We start from the raw sequence: 7,647 nt of genomic DNA, 5'->3' as shown, positions 1-7,647 counted from the left end.
TAAAATTCAATATATGTAATACAAAAACTAAATTAGATCATTATTATTCATCACTGGTAGACGATCGGTCTGTCGGGATTCTTCCTCTTTGACATTTGCGACCGTCGATGATGGAAGTTAATAATTTCATTTGAAAGTGCATTACACCAAAATGTCTAGCACCTTCGAATGAAAAAGAAGCTCCCCTCATGACAACAGTCTTTTTCTTTCATATATGGTGGACACTCTTCGTCACTAATTTTTTGACTGTCGGTGATTGTCGCTATTCCTCCTTCCCCTATTGCATAACAAAGGTCTAGCGCAAGAAGAGGGAGAAGCGACCCCAACGACAACAGTCGGGATTCTTCTTCTGTCATACATGGTGGACACTCTCCGTCACAGATTTTTCGACCGTTGGTGATGGTCGCTACTCCTCCTCCCCCTAGTGCATAACAAAGGTCTAGCACAAAGAGAAGAAGGAGAAGCGACCCCCACAACAATAGTCGGCATTCTTCTTCTCTCATATATGATGGACACTCTCCCTCACTTTTTTCTGATTGTCATGTACGGAGCTCTCACAGACTTCAAGTCAACCCAAAATGTTGTTTAATTCTCTTTCCAGCAAATCCAAGGCACTCGATATTTTCTACATCCTTGCACAAGCCATGCTAAAATTCATGGAAAAATCCGGCATGGCCTTTGCGAAAAATGACATATCGAGCGCCTGAAATTTGCCGTAACAGAAATTAATCAACACTCCGGCAAAACATAGGCCACTCAGAGGTGTTCTCTACAAAATGCATCTATGCTTCCATTTTGTCAGAATTTTTTAAAATCAATAATGAAACAAAAGTGCGTATAACAGGGAGTAGCCTCACGGATACTTTCTCAAAAAAAACTAGCTTCATCACATTGTCACAGCTACGCATCTACTACTCTACTACATCTATGAAAACATCTACATCATCATCGACATCCACGATGGGGATTTGGCTGGTCTCACCGTGAGGTCAGAGGGGGTCAGTGATGGGGATGACGGCGGGGATGATGCAGGGGCTCCTTGATTTCTGCAAAAACAAAATATAAACCAAAACATTATTATCCTGATTTTAGGACTTAGTGAAACCCTATAAGCTATCCGCTAAAAAATATTATACTGATTCAGAAGACCTACATTTACTAAAAATTTATTAAACTAGTTTTTTAACTAAAAATTTGTATTACCAAATACACCCTAGTTCTAACCCTAACAGATATCCATCCATCTATCTATCCAAAGCATTACTAAAAAAACCTAGTTTAATCCATCTATCTATTCAAGCATGAAACAAACATAATTTAATCCACCCGTTTATGCAATGCAGGAGGGAGTGAAGGAGGGGTGGTTGAGGGTCCGAGGGAGATGGTGGTAAGGAGGGAGGGAGGGAGGAGGGACAGGGTCGGAGGGAGGGAGGGAGGAGGGACAGGGTCGGAGGGAGGGAGGGAGAGATGGAGGCGGGAGGAGGGTCGAAGGGAGGGAGGGAGACATACTGGGGCGCCACAACGGCAGCAGCGGGCGGCAATGCGGCAACGACGACGGGCCGGCAGCGGTAGCGATGGGCACGATGGAGATGGAGAGTGGGGAGAGAGAATGAGGGCCGCCCGCGCGTGTAAAAGTAAGTTAGACTTACAAGTAGTGCGGGATAGGAAAAGGCACTACTGCTATCGAATTAGCGGTAGTGCTGGATTTCACTAACCGCTACTACTAGAGGTAGTCCCGGTCGGTGGCGATGGGACTGAGGGAGTCCTGGATTAGGGGGTCCTCGGACAGCCGGACTATATACTTTGGCCGGACTGTTGGACTATGAAAATACAAGATTGAAGACTTCGTCCCGTGTTCGGATGGGACTCTCCTTTGCATGGAAGGCAAGCTTGGCGATTCGGGTGTATAGATCTCCTCCTCTGTAACCGACTCTGTGTAACCCTAGCCCACTCCGGTGTCTATATAAACCAGAGGGTTTAGTCCATAGGAGAAGAACAATCATAATCATAGGCTAGCTTCTAGGGTTTAGCCTCTACGATCTCGTGATAGTTCAACTCTTGTAATACTCATATCATCAAGATCAATCAAGCAGGAAGTAGGGTATTAACTCCATCGAGAGGGCCCGAACATGGGTAAACATCGTGTCCCCCGCCTCCTGTTACCATTAGCCTTAGACGCACAGTTTGGGACCCCCTACTCGATATCCGCCGGTTTTGACACCGACATTGGTGCTTTCATTGAGAGTTCCACTGTGTCGTAACGATAAGGCTTGATGACTCGCCCTGTTGTCAAGGACAACATCACCTCTGGGAGAGCCCTGGCTCTAGGCCAAACTCTCCGACTAGGCGGCTTCGTCGTGACCACCCGATCGGCCGTCACGCTGATGATGACTTCTTAGGTCATCAAAAACAGCCTCCACATCAACTCGGAATTTGCCGGAAAGATGGATCCAATAGAGCTCTCCTCCCTGAACGAGCTCTTGGATCACATCGCCGCTCTGGGGGTCGCTACGGACTACGATCGAATTGGTCTTAAACCCGACCAAAGGGAGATTAACTCTCCGTCGTCCACCCATCAGATGACGGTAGTGGAAGAGCAATGCATTGATTCTTCCTTTATTTTGAGGATGAACTATGTTCGGATTCCCGAGCTCTCCGAGCCAGATACCCTTTCCCGGGAGGACATGACCCAAACCCCGAACTTAGAATCGGGTAGCGGGCCTGAAAAGTTGGGCAATATCTCGGAGCCCGAACTGCCATGCTCGGAAGCTCCTCCGCCCCTGGGTCTCAGATCGGGTCAGGGCTCGGATTTAAATCTACCCACCCACCCAGATACAATTGATATTTCCCACATTAGACAAGAGCCCCAAGAGACAGTACATCACTTCTGGGCCAGATTCCTCCTTGTAATGAACAAGGTTAAGGACTGTCGTGAGGAAGACGCAATCTCATTCTTTTGCAAAAATTGCACAGACAAGGGAATCCTCAACGACATAAGTCGCCGTGACATAGTACACTTTGCTGACTTGACGGCCATAGTACAGAAGTACTGTGCGATGGAAAGCGCCTGGAAAACCCAAACAAAATTCTGGGATCCTCCCGCTCTCACTAAAACCCCCGTACGAACTAAGAGGGTGCACTCTCACAAGTCACCCGATGCAATCGCGAAGAAACCAAAGCTCACTACAGGGCGTGGAACCATACTGGAGGGATGGCTCAACGGGCCATGCAAAAGTCACACCGCATCGGATACCATACCAACACATAGCCTTAGAGCATGTTGGATACTACGGCAGGTGGCCAAAAGCGGCGAGGATCTCCTCATCAACCATACCGCAGAGCAACATCCCGCTAAAAATAACAATAGAGTACTGACAGTCTTTGAGACCTTCGCCTCAAATAATAGGCACAAGCGAGAACTCCACAGCCTCGCCGAAGTCTGCCATGTCGAAGCAATAAATCCATGGAACGACACGGCTATAACCTTCAATGCCAATGATGAACCTCAATTCCGAACAGTTCGGGCACCAGCCGCTCTGGTCCTTAGTCCAATCATGGACGGCTTCCGACTTACTAAAGTACTCATGGATGGCGGCAGCGGATTAAACCTCATCTACGAGGAGACCCTTAACAAGATGGAAATAGACAAGAGCCGCATTGAGCAAAGCAACACGACCTTCAGGGGAATCATCCCTAGCCGGGAGGCACGATGTGCGGGAAAAATCACACTAGATGTGGTATTCGGCACGCCGGAGAATTATAGGTCTGAAGAAATCATATTCCAAGTGGCCCCATTCAGTAGAGGATACCACGCCCTTCTAGGGTGGGATGCATTCACGTGCTTCCAAGCTATACCCCATTACGGGTACATGAAGCTCAAGATGCCCGGACCCAATGGAATCACCACTCTAGCTAGTGATCCGGACGTAGCACTCCACGCCGAAAATAAAACAGCCGCACTGGCCCTTGAGGCATTATCCGAAGCCCTCGCGGCTGAAGAACTAACCACGCTGCGCTCCAGAGTGGACAGGGACGACGTGATACTCGACAAACGACCCAAGTCCACCTCATTCAAACCAGTGGATGAAATAGTCAAATTCCAGGTCCACCCAATGGACCCCGCAAAAACTGCATCCATTGGGGCACAGCTGAACCCCACAAATAGACGCCGCACTGCGAGAGTTCTTGCGCGAGAATTGGGACATCTTTGCCTGGCATCCTCTAGACATGCCAGGCATTCCACGCGGGCTGGCCGAACATAGCCTAAACATACTGAAGGGATACAAGCCGGTCAAGCAGACTTTTCGGTGCTTCTCAGACCCTAAGCGGCAAGCCATGGGAGAAGAGATAGCCAAGCTACTCGAGGCCAGATTCATCAGAGAAATAAAACATCCGGATTGGCTAGCAAACCTGGTGATGGTACCAAAGAAGGACAAATCCTGGCGCCTATGTGTCGATTTCAAGGACCCCAATAAGGTTTGCCCTAAGGATCCCTTCCCCCTCCCCCGCATTGATCAAATCATCGACGCTACCGTAGGACACGATTCATTGTGCTTCCTCGATGCATACTCCGGATACCATCAAATTAAGATGGCGGAGTCTGACCAAGCCGCAACGGCATTCATAACACCATACGACCCCTTCTGTTTCAACACCATGCCTTTCGGGCTCAAAAACACCGGCGCAACCTATCAACACATGATTCAGACATGCCCGGCGAAACAAATCGGTAAAACAGTGAAGGCATATGTAGACGACGTGGTCATCAAAACCAGACACGTCGAATACTTAATAGATGAATTGAGGCTTACGTTTGACAATCTCTGAACATACGACATCAAGTTCAACCCGGAAAAATGTGTTTTTGGCGTACCTGCCGGAAAGCCGCTAGGCTTCATCGTTTCCAATAGAGGAATTGAAGCAAATCCGGCAAAAATTCAAGCTCTGTCACAATTGGCTACCCCAACAGACCTCAAGCAAATCCAGAAATTAACTGGATGCGTGGCTGCCCTAAGCCACTTTATCTCCCGACTGGGAGAAAAGGCACTACCTCTTTATCGCCTTCTTCGACGCACCGAACGCTTCGAGTGGACGGATGCGGCCATGGCCGGACAGGAAGAAATGAAGGCCATCCTGGCCAGCAATCCAATCCTGGCCGCGCCAAATACGGGCGAACCCATGTTGTTATATATAGCTGCAACACACCAGGTTGTCAGCGTAGTGCTCGTCGTTGAACGAGAAACGGACGGACATAAGTTCCCGCTGCAAAAGCCGGTATACTACGTATCCACTGTCCTCACTCTATCCAAGTCCCTGTACCCACATTATCAAAAGATAGCATACGCGGTCTTCATGGCATCCTGGAAACTACGACACTACTTTCAAGAGTGTTCAATCATAGTGGCCTCCGAAGTACCACTCAATGATATAATAAATAACCGCGATGCCACGGGCCGGATTGCTAAATGGGCTATCGAGCTCCTCCCGTTCGACATAACATACAAACCACGGCGAGCCATTAAGTTGCAAGTACTGGCTGATTTTGTCGCCGAATGGACAGAAGCCGAACTCCCTAAAGAGTACGGCGCATACTCCAATTGGATCATGCACTTCGACGGCTCTAAGATGCTGGCTGGATGGGAGCGGGCATTGTCCTGACATCCCCCACCGGAGATACGGTCCAATATGTGCTCCAAATACTATACACAGACTCCAACAATGCAGCCTAATATGAGGCTCTGTTGCATGGTCTTCGGATGGTAGTCTCCATGGGCATTCAACGCCTAGAAGTGCGCAGGGATTCGAACCTTGCAATATCTCAGATAAATGGAGACTTTGACGCCAAGGAACCAAAAATGGCTGCCTACCGTAGTGCCGTCCTCAAGATGTCAGCTCGGTTCGAGGGGCTCGAATTCCATCATGTGGTCCGAGAAAACAACCAAGCGGCAGATATCCTCGCCCGCATCGGCGCCAAGCGCGACCCCGTCCCACCTAATATCTTCTTGGAAAGGTTGTTCAAGCCATCCGTGGTGTGACAAGGGGAGAACTACAATACTAGTACGGATCCGACCACAACTCCAGATACCGAACACACTGACATAATCGGAGGCCCCGCCACCGAAATAACACCTTCAGTCCGCGTAATCATGGATGTTATTGCCCCGTGGACTGAACCCTTCTTAACCTACCTAAATAGGCAAGAACTCCCCGAGGACCAAAATGAGGCACGTTGCATTGTGCGGAGCTCCAAAGCCTAGAAAGTCCATCAGGGAGATCTTTATAAGAAAAGTGCCACTGGAGTGCTCCAAAGATGCATCTCCGAAGAGGAAGGGCGGCAGCTCTTGGCCGAAATCCACGCTGGACTCGGCGGCCACCACGCCGCAGCTCGGGTCCTTGCAAGCAAGGCCTTCTGTACAGGTTTTTACTGGCTGACAGCCCAAGAAGACGCATAGGATCTCGTCCAGCATTGCGTCGGTTGCCAGCTTTTTGCCAATCAGAGCCACATGCCCCCTACCGCTCTCCAAACAATCCCCATAACTTGGCCCTTCACGGTCTGGGGGCTCAATATGGTCTGACCCCTTAAAGGAGGAAGCCATAAGAAAAAATACTTATTGGTCATGGTGGACAAGTTCACCAAATGGATAGAGGCCAAACTAGTTAAATCGGCCGAATCCGAGCCAGTGATAAACTTCATATCAGGGGTCGTACACCATTACGGTGTCCCCCACAGCATCATCACTGACAATGGCTCAAACTTCACAGCCGACGAGGTGAAAACTTGGTGCGGCAACATGGGCATTAAGCTCGATTACGCCTCTGTCTATCACCCCCAAACAAACGGTCAAGTCGAATGAGCAAATGGTCTTATTATGAGCGGATTAAAACCCAAACTAGTGCGATCCTTGAAGGAGTCAGATACGCACTGGGTTGAGGAGCTCAACTCCGTACTATGGGTGAGGAAGTCCTGGATAAGGGGGTATCCGGACAGCCGGACTATATACTTTGGCCGGACTATTGGACTATGAAGATACAAGATTGAAGACTTCGTCCCGTGTCCGGATGGGACTCTCCTTGGCGTGGAAGGCAAGCTTGGTGATTAGTATGTAGATCTCCTTCTCTGTAACCGACTGTGTGTAACCCTAGCCCCCTCCGGTGTCTATATAAACCGGAGGGTTTAGTCCGTAGGACAACAACAATCATACCATAGGCTAGCTTCTAGGGTTTAGCCTCTCTGATCTCGTGGTAGATCAACTCTTGTAATACTCATATCATCAAGATCAATCAAGCAGGAAGTAGGGTATTACCTCCATTGAGAGGGCCCGAACCTGGGTAAACATCATGTCCCCAGTCTCCTGTTACCATTAGCCTTAGACGCATAGTTCGGAACCCCCTACCCGAGATCCGCCAGTTTTGACACCGACAATGGGGACTGCGGACCATGCCGAATCGCACTACCGGATACACACCATTCTTTATGGTGTATGGTGTAGAGGCAGTATTTCCCTGCGATATTATTCATGACTCACCTCGGGTGCGCATGTATGAAGAGAGAGAAGCCGAGGTCGGTCGGTAGAACAATCTAGATGCCCTGGAGGAGGAGCGCGATGTAGCAAAAGCCCGTTCCGCATTCTATCAGCAACAGGCTCG

This window comes from Triticum aestivum, chromosome 3B (genome assembly GCF_018294505.1).
Source record: "Triticum aestivum cultivar Chinese Spring chromosome 3B, IWGSC CS RefSeq v2.1, whole genome shotgun sequence".
Lineage (NCBI taxonomy): Eukaryota > Viridiplantae > Streptophyta > Magnoliopsida > Poales > Poaceae > Triticum > Triticum aestivum.
The sequence above is the reverse complement of the archived record's forward strand: the minus strand, read 5'-3'. Positions refer to the sequence as shown.